At 37.3% G+C, this 12,407-nt stretch overlaps 1 long non-coding RNA gene across 1 annotated transcript; it reads left to right on the forward strand.

The window, feature by feature from the left end:
* Nucleotides 1-719: 719 nt before the first annotated feature.
* Nucleotides 720-12,156, forward strand: LOC131921383 (uncharacterized). Its single transcript, XR_009381983.1, has 3 exons — nucleotides 720-882; nucleotides 2,457-2,557; nucleotides 12,026-12,156. It is a non-coding gene; the product is annotated as an uncharacterized LOC131921383 (long non-coding RNA).
* The last annotated feature ends 251 nt before the right edge of the window (nucleotides 12,157-12,407 follow it).

Below are 12,407 nucleotides of genomic sequence, written 5' to 3' on the forward strand. Positions count from 1 at the left end.
AGTGTGCCGCTCTGCCTCATGTGTAGCACGAATTTCTAACAGGTCTTATTAATAAAAACAAATCCAGAGCCAGGTATTGGCGTAAATTCTGAAAGATGAGAGAAACAGAACAAGCCAAATCCAACCTCACTTTGCCAATTCCTCAGCTGATCTTGTTTCCTCAGACTGAAAACCTCTGAATCCTCATCCGAATGTGTCCCAGCTGAACTGCTGCTAAAAGCTAAAAGCTTAAAAAAGGCTCCAGTTCCTGGTCCTCACGCCTTATATATCTTTCTGCTTCCTGCCGTCACTTCCTGGGATTAAAGCTATGTGTCACCATGCCTGGCTGTGTGACATTGTTCAAAGTGTGGCTTTGAACTCACAAGAGATCTGGATGGATCTCTGCCTCCAGAATGCTAGGATTAAAGGTGTGTGTGTGTGTGTGTGTGTGTGTGTGTGTGTGTGTGTGTGTGCCACCACTTTCTGGTTTCTACGTCTATCTAGTGGATGTTCTATTTTTTGACCCCAAGTTAGTTTATTAGGGTGCACAATCTATTGGGGGACACAATATCACCACACTCATGCTTGTGTTTGGAGATGTGAGCCATAAGGTTTTACTGCTGCCATGCCTTTGATCACCATCATGGCCTTTAACTGTATGAAACTATAAGCCCTATTAGTTTTCTCTTATCACAGTAGTAGAAAAACAACTAAAACATTGCCAATTCAAAATTATAGAAAACTATCTTGGAAGAAATTTAATTTTTTGTCATTATCTAGAAGACAAAATCAGCTTTTGACACGCCAATGTGAATGGGAGAAATCTCAAGAGGCTATACCCCTAGATGGAGAGCTACAGGACATTAACATCACTAGAAAGAGGGAGAATTACTCTTCTCCAGGGTGAGCTCCCTAATTGGTTATCCAATACTGAGTGGTCAGTCCTAAAAGTACATTATCACCAGCAACAGCTTTTATTTATGTTTTTACTTGTTTGCACATAAATGTACGTCTGTATGTGTGTGCATGTAGTAATACTAATTAAAGAAAAAGAAGCCATGTATTTTGGGGGGTGTGAGAGGGGTTAGAGGGAGGAGAGAGAGAGGTGAAGATAGCATAATTATATTTTAATTAAAATTTTTAAAAGGAATATAATTTTTGAATCTTAGTAGCTTCTTCAGTTTGCCTCAAAGAGTAAGCAGAGTACATTGGGTGGTATAGCTCAAACTGCATTCCTATGTCATTAGTTTGACCTTTTCCTTGTGTTTGAACAGCAGCCTTAGATTCACGTAGGCATAGAGACAGTATCAGTGAGAGATTTTAGTACTGATGCTATGACTAGATCCCATTTTTTGGCCCACAATACATATTGCCAAGATGCTATAAGAATTGTTATTGTCCAAATTGTAGCCTCCTTGTCTAAAAGACAGTACTCCTTGTTCTTTGGATAAGGGAAAGAGAAACAACTAATGATCAATGACTAATATATGGTTGCCAAACATCTGCCATTTGCTTGATGGGACCATGCCAAAGATAGAATTTCCCTATGGGGCCAGGCAGAAGCCATTGTCTAATTGAAAACACAGTTGTTGTTTTCTCCCACCCCATTCTTCTCTCACTCTTCTTTGCCAACAAGTATACACTCTGTAAACACTTTCCAGAAAAATCTATGGCTTGGGCTTGTATTTAATAAACTCATCCTAAGATACCATATATAGGTCTCATTCGTTTCAGAATTCCTGCCTCAATTTCAGGGACTGTATACATACATAATTCTGCCTAGATTTCACACTGTGCATCTGGAATGGAGTAGATTTGAAGGAAATAATCACGAATGGATGTGATCCCTTCACTGACTGTTACTATCCCTATAGTTTTGTCATAAAGTGCCAGTGTATCTTGTGTTGGTTTTATGACCCCAAATCATAAAGTGTAAGAAAATGGAATGAGGAGACATTAAATTATTTTAATAAATATATAAGGGCTTTTTTTTATAACTCTAGAGAACCAGTGTTTTTCCAGCTTTGCAATTCTCAGGCAGTTCTAATGCCCCAAGTCTCTAAAGCAATTTTTAAAACTTTAATGGGAGAGCATTACTTCTTTGAGAGAGATGACTCTACAAAAGAATAATGCCACAATTCATGACTTTTATTGCACAGTGACACATAGTTAAAGTTGACAAAGGAAGCTTCATGGTTTTTTGTTGAGCACAATGCTGGGAAATTGTGCTGTGAGACTTAAAAACTTGTCCTGAAGCCAGAGGTCAGGACAAAACATAATAATCAAAGTAACTCAATCTATGATTAACACACTTGAGTGAAATAAATTTTTCTGGACATCGATGACATCACCAAAAGCAATAAAATTATTCTGTTTTGATTTGTGAAGATGTTAAGAACTTGAGTGGTAACATGGGGTAGTATTTTTTCTTTAATGTTCTTCAACTTATTCCACCATGTATTCCAACTCTATTCCAGACCCCCATTGTTGGGTTCTCAATCTAAGAAAGGTAAATTGAAGAAATAAGTTGACAGCCATGAAGACAAAACATAGCGTTTGTTAAATGAAAAAATACACAGTAAGTTCAATTAAACTTTGTGGTGTTCATTCTTATTCTTTCTAATTTTAGAAAGCAGAAATTAAACTACAGAAAATACAGAGTGCAAGAAATTTATGATGACCTTTAGAGATATGTTGTTGGCATTGTAGGCTGTATATTGACACAGAAATTATAAGAGGAATCCAAACCTTTGATGATGTTGTTTGAATGAGAATGCCCACATAGGCTCATATATTTAAATCCTTGGACCCTTGTTTAGGAAAATATTGAACTGTTTAAGAAGGATTAGGAGGCGTGGCCTTATTGGAACTGTGACCTTGTTCTAAGAGGTATTGATAAGGTATTTTGTGGTTTCAAAAGCCTGTGATAGACCCAGTCTTTCTCTCTGTCTCTGTCTTTCTGTCTCTCCTGTTTTGCTGTATGTCTGTTTCTCTCTTTTTGTGTCTCTATCACTCTCCCTGCTGCCTGTAGTTGTAATGCTCTCTGCTACTGCTCCAGTTTCATGCCTGTCTACTTTCCACCATGATGATCATTGACTAACCCTCTAAAATTTTTAGCAATCCACCAATTAAACTCTTTCTTTCATAGTAGTTGATTATGGTGTCTCTTTATAGCAATAGAACATTTGAATACAGGAGCTGTGTTCATAAAAATGTATCACAAGAAACAAAGAAATATATAATATCAAATTAACAATTTGGTTCCAAAAGCAGAATGGGCCTTTGGGTGATCCAAGATGGTTAATACATGTTTGTATAAAGAAAAGTAGAAGTAAAATGCATTATTCTTGTTCTATAGATCATGGAGTATTATGTTCTTGCCCATCAATGGCCTTTAACTCTAGACCATTACATCACGTATTAAGGTTTCAGTTGGAAATACAGGGCCCATATATAGAATATCAAAAGAGTGTTTTTATATGACAATTATCAGGAAATAAAACATGTATTTTGAATATACTTATCACTTATATTTTATTTCACTCCTTTCTACACTGAATCTGAATCTTTGATATGAAGAAAATATGAGGCCTATTTGAATTAATCTTTTTCATCTTTTCTTCAGTCATTAGTGACTGTATTGTGTTTGTGTTATGCTTTTTAGAATCTATTTGACTTTTACACAGCTCAACTCCCAACAGAGAAATTTTTTCCTTCAGTACTGTGTTTTCAGGATACAGCTAAGCTATTTATTCCCTGGGCCATTCATGGGAAGGAATGTAGCAGGAAGTGTTTTCTAGGCAACTGAAATGTCTTTCAGGAGAAAGTCAACACTAGTCCTGAGCTAAGAGCAATAAAGGTGGAAGAGGATGGGGCTGTTGTTATAGCAGTTTCCATTCCATATAAACCCCAAATACCTGTTGTTGTGGGAAAAGATTCAAAAGTAAGACTTGGGGAAGAGAATGGGGCTGTTGTTATAGCAGTTTCCATTCCATATAAACCCCAAATACCTGTTGTTGTGGGAAAAGATTCAAAAGTAAGACTTGGGGCTGGAGAGATGGCTCAGTGATTAAGAACACTGGCTGTGCTCTCCAAGACCTGGGTTTGATTCCCCGCACCAATATGGTGGCTCATTCTCAACATCAATATGGCAGTTCATAACCATCCTTAACTCCAGTTTCAGGGCATCTGGCGCCCTCTTGTTGCCTTCAGAGGCAATGTATGCATGTGATACACAGCACATAGGCATGCAAAACACCCCTACACACACAAAAAAAATGATGATGATGATGATGATGATAATGAGTAAGGCTTACCACAAAACAAGGATGCCTTGATCCTCTTAAATCATGATGAGAATACACATACAGTCAAAACCACTACCTGTCTTCTTCAATAAACAACTTGTGTCCATGGATGGTGATGCAATGTATAGAAAATTTCCACTATTCACAATGCAAAGTGTATATTTGCATGTTCAGTGAGGACACACCATGAAGCTTGCACCTGGGAAAGTGCTACCAGAAATATCCAGCATTGATTCCACATTTGATTTTGAATCAGTTTTCTGGTTATTGCATGTTCAGAAACGATATACTACTGCCACTTTTAGTGACCACCCCACATTCCATTATGTGACCCTACATGGGGTTAGAATCCACAGTTTAAGTAATTTTAGTCTGGGAGCCAGAGAGATGGCTTAGTAGTTAAAAGCAGTTGCTGCTCTTGCAGAGGACGAGAGTTTGGTTTTAAGCACCCATACTGGAATGCTTTTCAGGTGTGTTAATATAGTGAGTAAGTGGGTAAACAGAAAAGTAAGTCCATACTACTGAGAAAATGACATGGATATTCTAAAATACAAGAAATTTTATGTTAAATTATGTGTCGGGCTAAAAGTGTTGTGGTCCATTATAGCTCCCTGATGGAATTTAGACAGAGCCATGGTCCTTTTTGCAGCTATTGATATCAAGGTAGAACCAAAAATAAATGTGTACACATCTGCTCATTACTCAGGACTACGTCAGCCTCAGAGCATCTACTTAATATGTCACAATACTACTTGTGAATGGTTATCTTTTATTTTTCATTTTGATAAAAGACACAAATTGGAAATTTCTAAGAATCTTTTTCTCTATATTTAATACATAAAACAGGACAAACAATCTTAAAATGCACCAATGATCTTTTTCAGAGTTAAACAAAAATCTAATCAATGAAGTTTTTTTGTAGCTTAGCTTTTTGTGATCTTACATACAAGTGTAAAAGATAAAAAGAAATCAACAATGAAACAATGGAACTGACAGTAACAAACACTTGTAGTTGCCAAATAAAAAACATTAAACCACAAGTGAAACACAATTTTGAGGCCAAGACACAACATATATCCATGGGAACAGCAGACATCTGATCATGACACTATCAAGATAATTGTTCATATGTAAGATGATTACTTGCTTCCTTAAAATTGAGCTTTCTTCTTAAAGGTGTAATTGTGCTTACCCCTGATTTAATATTTTAATCAAAATTTTCTCTGTATCCTAATTACTCACAGACATTCACAACAGTAATAAAGCTATTCCTGGGTAGATACCAAAAGAGTTTAGTAGCTGAGAACAGTCTTGCTACTTTCATAAAATTATGATTTTTGTTATGATTCCAAGGAAAAACTCTTGCCCTGCAACAAAATGTGGAACAATGTCAAATTCATAAATGACTACTGCAGAAATAGCCAACAATTTTCTTATTCTCTCGTTTCATCGCTCTTTGTTTGACATGGATAATCCTTTCTGGTCAGCTTGTACCTAGGCTCTTCATGGGTTCAGGAACCTAAAGCTATTGTCTTTAATTCCACTTGTGCAATCCTGCCAACCCTAACAATATTGACTAAATTCATCTCCACTTCCATTCACCTCAGTTGTGTTACTGAGCTTTGAAAACAAAGTGCAATCAGGCAAATGGTATTTTTGCAAGTTGAGATCATTAAGTTCTTTACGATTAGACAAGTATGGTTAACAATATGAAATAAGTAGTCAGTACTATGGGAGGCTCAGAGCAAGAGTTGGACAACATGATTCCTATGAGCAAACACTACACCTATTATTATAAGAATCATCTCAATATTAACCATCTGAAATCAACCATTTACCTACAATTTTGTGGTTAGGAATTCAAGTGAAGTTCAGTTGGGAGTTCTCACTTGTTATCTCTGAAAGCCTTGTAGCCAGATGTTAGGTGGAGCTCTGGTCAACTGAAGACATGCTCAGTTAGTGCTGTCAGCCAGAGTAATAGCATATTGTGTGGTTCATGCTTCACATAGAGCTGCTGAACTTTCAAAGGACATTCCAATGAAGAATCCAAATAGTGCAAGCTCCCACAGGCAAGGCGGTAGCTGCATGGTACTTCTACCATACTTCTGAAAGTCACACAAAGGTACTGAATTTCATTCTTTTGATTACAAAGAGAAGGAACACTTGTTTCAATTGTAACAGTTGTTGTACCTGCATGGGTAGTTTAAACAACATTCTGTTTATTAAAGACAACATAAAGAAGGAAATGCTGCAGTCTCCATCATCACTGCACCCAGCACAGTCTAGTTCAACCTAGACGTGCATGTGAAAATCAACTCCAGTGGGTCTTGTATGGGGCTGGGACATTTGCATTTTCTAGAGGATCAGAGAAAATGGCAATGCTTCAGGTTAACTGCCAACAACTGGAAAAATAGGAAGTACATTAATTTTTAAATAATTAGATTTAACCTCTTTGAGTATTCTAAATGAAATACATATATTTAAAACTTTTCCCCCTAGTTTTTATTAAGAAATTTTTTTCTTTCATTTTACACACCAATCAAAGGTCCCCCTCTTCCCTCCTCCGGCACCCCCAGCCTCCTCCTCCCAACTCATCCCCCTCTCACACCCACAAGAAAGCAAGGCCTCCCATGGGGAGGCACATCCAGTAGAGGCAAGTCCAAGCCCTTCCCCCTGCCTCAAGGCTGCACGAGGTGTCTCATCTTAGGTAGTGGGCTCCAAAAAGCCCACTCATGCACCAGAGATGGATTCTGATCCTACCGCTAAGGGGGACCCCAAGCAGATCAAGCCACACAACTGTCTTGCCATGCAGAGGACCTAGTCCAGTCCCATGCAGGCTCCACAGCCACTGATCCAACTTTCATGAGTTCCCTCCAGTTTGGTTTGGTTGTCCCTGCATGTTTCCCTATCATGAGCCTGATGCACTTGCTCATAGAATCCCTCTTCTTCCCGCAGTTTATGTTTTTATTCACACAGAATTTCTCAACCTTCATCTTAATGGATGTTTTAAGCCATGGAATTTTTTGTTTTATGAATGTGAGCTCATTGCTGCATTTAGAATATCCCTAAACTGTAACCAATAAATGCTGGTGGTAGTCAATAGCCCACAATATCCCCAAAATGCATCAAATGTCTTCCTCCTTTTTCACTCATCTGTACTTGCTTGTTAAGATTGATGTATGTTGATAATGTCTTTAGCATCATTTAAATATAAAATAATATAAACATGAAAAGGCTGATGGTTGCTTTTCAAATTTTAAGATGATTTAAAAGCTGTAAATATAAGGAAATAAGTTTTTTAAACATAATTACATATGAAGTTGATTATCATGAATAATTATAATTGAAATATAAAAAAATACTTAAGATGGTGATATTATCTGTATTGATTTTTTGGAAAAAATTCTAGACCAATAATTATGAAACTCAAAGTAAGGATTTTATTATTTCTTCTTTTGAAATAATACATTTTGTGAGAATGAAACAGAATTTTTTGATATATAGTTTGGCATATTTCTTGTGATCTAAGAACCTTGTCTCTAAGTACCAGAAAACTAAAGATGGTCATTGGGCACTGCAGGATCATCAGCTAATGTCCTTAAACTTTTCTTGTAGATAATGTCAACATATGAGAAAGGGAAGTACAGTGTAAAGACCAAATAGGAAGCAAAACCTGTAGATGTAACCAACCGTCTTATTAAATAAGAAACACAGAGCCGATTCAGAGAAGAAAGCCAAGAGGTCAAAGCTAAGAGCCTTACCCTTCCTGCTTCAGTGATCCTCTTCAGCCAAGAGAGCTCCCTGAAAGGGAACTACTTCCTGTGTGTTTGTCTTTATATAGTCTTTCTGTTCTGCCTTCTCATTGGTTGTAAACCCAAACACATGCATGCCTTGTCACTGCCTGTCTGTAGAGACTTCCAGGTCTTCTATGGTTGGGATTGAGATTAAAGGCATGTGTCTACAATGCTGGCTGTATCCTTTTACACACAGAGATCTACCTAGCTCTGTCTACCAAGTGCTGGGATTAAAGGCATGCACCACCACTGCCATGCTCTTGCTATGGCTCTAATAGCTCTGACCCCTGGGCAACTTTATTTATTAACATACAATTAAAATCACATTTCAGTACAAATAAAATACCACCATAAAAAACAACTTGTGAATCATGTGCCTTGAAAACCTAAGATTACTCTGCAGGTTTCCTATCATGATCTTGATGCACTCGCTCATAGAATCCCTCTTCTCTCTCTTTGACTGGACCCCATGGACCTCTGCCTGGTGTTTGGCTGTGGATCTCTGCATCTGCTTCCATCAGACTGGAGAAAGGCTCTATGATGACAGTTAGGATATTCACCAATTTGATTACTACAGAGACAACCAAACCAAACTAGTGGGAACTCATGAAATTTAGATCAACAGCTATGGAGTCTGCCTGGGACTGGACTAGGCCCTCTGCATAGAGAGACAGTTGTATAACTTGATCCGCTTAAGGGACCCTCTGGCAGTAAGGTCAGAATCCATCCCTGGTGCAAGAGTGGGCTTTTTGGAGCCCACTACCTATGATGGGACACCTCACACAGCCTTAAGGTGGAGGGGGGCTTGGAGGGGTTGGAGGAAGGAAGAGGGGAATCTTAGATTGGTTTGCAAAATGAATAAAATTTTTCTTAATTAAAAAAAGAAAACCTAAGATTACTAAAAACTAAATTAATAAATTGGAATGTGATAAGGTAAAGGATGGCAGGAAAAGATTTCAAGGGAAAAGGCATCTTTATAATGCTAAAGCAAGAATTAACGGAAGTATAAATGGCTAATGTGGAGAAATATGTCACGACTGCTCAGCATCATGAAAAATAAGGATAAATATGCATATATAACCTGTTGCCAGAAAATAAGGGCCAAATTTGTAAAAACATTAAATGACCTTAAGTTCACTCAAGATTTTTTTCATAAGGGTGAAAACTGAAATATACATATATTTCTAAAAATAGTAGCAAAGCAATACATAAATAAATATTTGTCAGACAAAAGTAATGAGACATAAAGTAATATCTGATAGAAAAATTTGATGTTATAATATGTAAAATTTGTTAATTATTAAAAATTATAAAATATAGTATAATAGCACAAATAAAACAGAAATATCCCCAAAGGTAATATTAATGTTTTGGAATATCTTCCTACACATTAAGAAAAGTAATGAAGATGTAGTTTAAAAATAATTTTTAAAATATATGGATTTCATAGTGTGTTTTTACTTAACATCTCACTAATATTCCATGTTAAAATTATTTCATGACCTTGTTAGTAGTTTTGTAACGTTTTAACATTTAAGGATTTAAGTCATTTATCAGCAATTCCTAGACATTTAAGTTGTTCTTAGTTTTCACTGTTTTACAATACCAAAACATTCTTCAGTGTTCATTTTTGCACATGCTGTCCATTTATTGCTATGAACGTTTTTGAACTGAAACCCCAGCTCACATAGTGTACATGTTTCTAATGTTATTTCAGAAAGACAATGACAAATTGCTCCTTCTAGGATGTACAGAATTTCACTTCCTGTAGCTCAATCATTATCTTAGTCTCTTTCAATTTGCCATTTCATGAATAAGGGTTCTTAATACTGGGAATGCTGCAGAAGAAAAAAAAAAGAAGGAAGAAAGAAAAAAAGAAAAAAGCCATTCTCATGCAGCTAATAAGAATGTGAATCATAGCAATATCTGTGGAAAACAATTTTTAGCTGAGCATTAAAAGCCTGGAGAATGACCACACCCTTTGACTTATCCCTGGGAATGTATCCTAAAGCAACAACTCAACATGTGATGGAATCATTGTACTCCAAAATGTTCATTTTTAATAGTAAAATTGCGTAAACACACTGTCTGAAGCCAAAGATAAAAGTTGCATAAATTATGCCTTATCTACTAAATTTATTAGTTTAAGATTGAAGTAATACGTATGAATATAAAATAAGTGTACAAAAATAATGTGAGGAACTATATACAGGTTGTCAAAGAGCAGATGCGTGTGGAAGGAGAATGTCGCATTCCCCACTGAAGAAAGCGTCAACTGGGATGAACACCGTGACAGCACCATTTCCTGAGTTTGTTCAGCATGACAGCCCTCAGAATAGGAAGGGTGCTTCATTGATTTGAGTTGAATTACATATGGTCCCTCTTCCTAATGTGAAGGAATGCCCACGGAGATTTTCACTAGAAGGGCACAGAGTAACAAAAGGATGCTTACCAAACGACCAAAGTTACAAAGCCTAAAATGGGGATTAAAGGGCTTCTTCCAGAAACAGGGGAACAAAATATAGAAAGAAATAAACAGAGCTACACAGTGGGCTTGTTTCACTACTTAGCAACAAGGAAACATAATAATAAAGTAATAGAACATTTGGTCCTCCAGACCACATGCTCAGGAGTGAAATCTTCAAGATCATATTTCACCTCTCAGTAGAAAACAGATGGTAAACAAAATTTGTCTCAGCTGCCTCTGGTGTGTACTCAGTAGAGTGAGGGAGTGAGGATTTCCTTTTACCCCATTGCCACTTCTCTCCCTTGAAGACTTCAAAGCCTCAGTTGAGTTGTGGTCACTGTCCTACCATTATTGGCTAGGGAAGCTTCTGATACGTGATCACTGTCATCTGTTTCCGCTGTCTCTGCATACTAAGTCTCCATTAAGGTACATGTATGTCCCTACACTCTCAGTTCTTCAGTCTCAGTCCTATTACTATCTGCATCTTTCTCAATCCAATGGGGAAGATGCTCAAACTGTGGTCCACTCAGCTACTTCTCAATTCACTGAAGCTGCAGTGAATTGTTATTCTTTCTTATTCTTCTGCACTCTTAACCACACATCATGTTGAGGCAGCATCGGGGGATCAAGTCACAGCCCTCTCTGAACATATGATGCTATCATTTCTGTTTCCCTGCTACCTTGGGAAGAAAGGAACAGGCAAAAAGTGCTACTTGGAGACATAAAAATTCCCAGGAATTCCTCACAATGTAAATGAGGTTCAACTTTTCTCTGGGTTCAGATTCCCAAAGAGATCCAAATGTTTTACTATCACCATTCGTTCATAGAAACTTAGTCTAGGCAAGAAATAAAAGCACATGATACAATAATTCTTTCGGTTACCATTTCCTTGCACCATTCATCCCTGAGACAGGAAGACCTTTATTTAGTCTGTACTGACCAGACCATACAACATCTCATCTATTCTCCTTCCAATGTACCATCTGTAGCTACATTGTATGTACCAGAGCCTTGCAAATCAAAAGCCTCAGCTTTGAAGGCTGTGAAGTTTGTATTCAATAATTTGACCTCCCAGTTGTAAGTAAATTTACAGATGCTTTACTTTCAGTTAATTGTCTTCAATAGAGACAAGGGAAACTTTAGAATAAGACTCACTTCAAATGAGTGCTACTTAACAGGGTTCTAAAAGGTGCCATTTGGCCTCAGCAAGGCTCTCTTTCTGAAGAATCCCATGCCTCCATCAATCGGAGTCTAGCAAGAGCTCTAGAAGCCTTCTGATTCTTGCTTTATTACCTCCTTTGTTATCCCTTCTCAAGTTATACAATGGCCTCTTAGCTATCTGGTTCATTTCCCTCAGACTCTTCTGCCTAATCATTTGCACATGTCCTTGACATCCAACCTGGTATAGATTTCGAGCACCCATATGGTATGATCCATGCGAAAATCCATGTTAAAACTTTCTTCTTGTTTTTGTTAAGGAAGGAATCTTAGAAACTGACTTGGAAAGCAGCATTTACCTCCTTAGAAATAAGCCAAACATAACTGACTGAGAATCCTATCTGCCTTCCACCGTGTGATTCTATGTTTTCTCCTTAAGATTGATCTACCTGCAAGGTACCATCCTAAGAGCAGGGAAGGGGGCCCTCACCATACAGTCATCCTACCAGCACTGTGGTCTTAGATGTCCTAAATCCCATTATCTGTGAGAAATAAATTTCTTCTCTTTATAAATTATTTAGTCTCAGTAGAAACATGCTAACACATAGTCCATATTAAATAATTTCTACCTTTCAATTAATTTTTTTCTTCTAAATAATTACCAAAGTACAAATGTGTATGTGTGTGTGTGTGTGTGTGTGT

Source organism: Peromyscus eremicus, chromosome 11 (genome assembly GCF_949786415.1).
Source record: "Peromyscus eremicus chromosome 11, PerEre_H2_v1, whole genome shotgun sequence".
NCBI lineage: Eukaryota > Metazoa > Chordata > Mammalia > Rodentia > Cricetidae > Peromyscus > Peromyscus eremicus.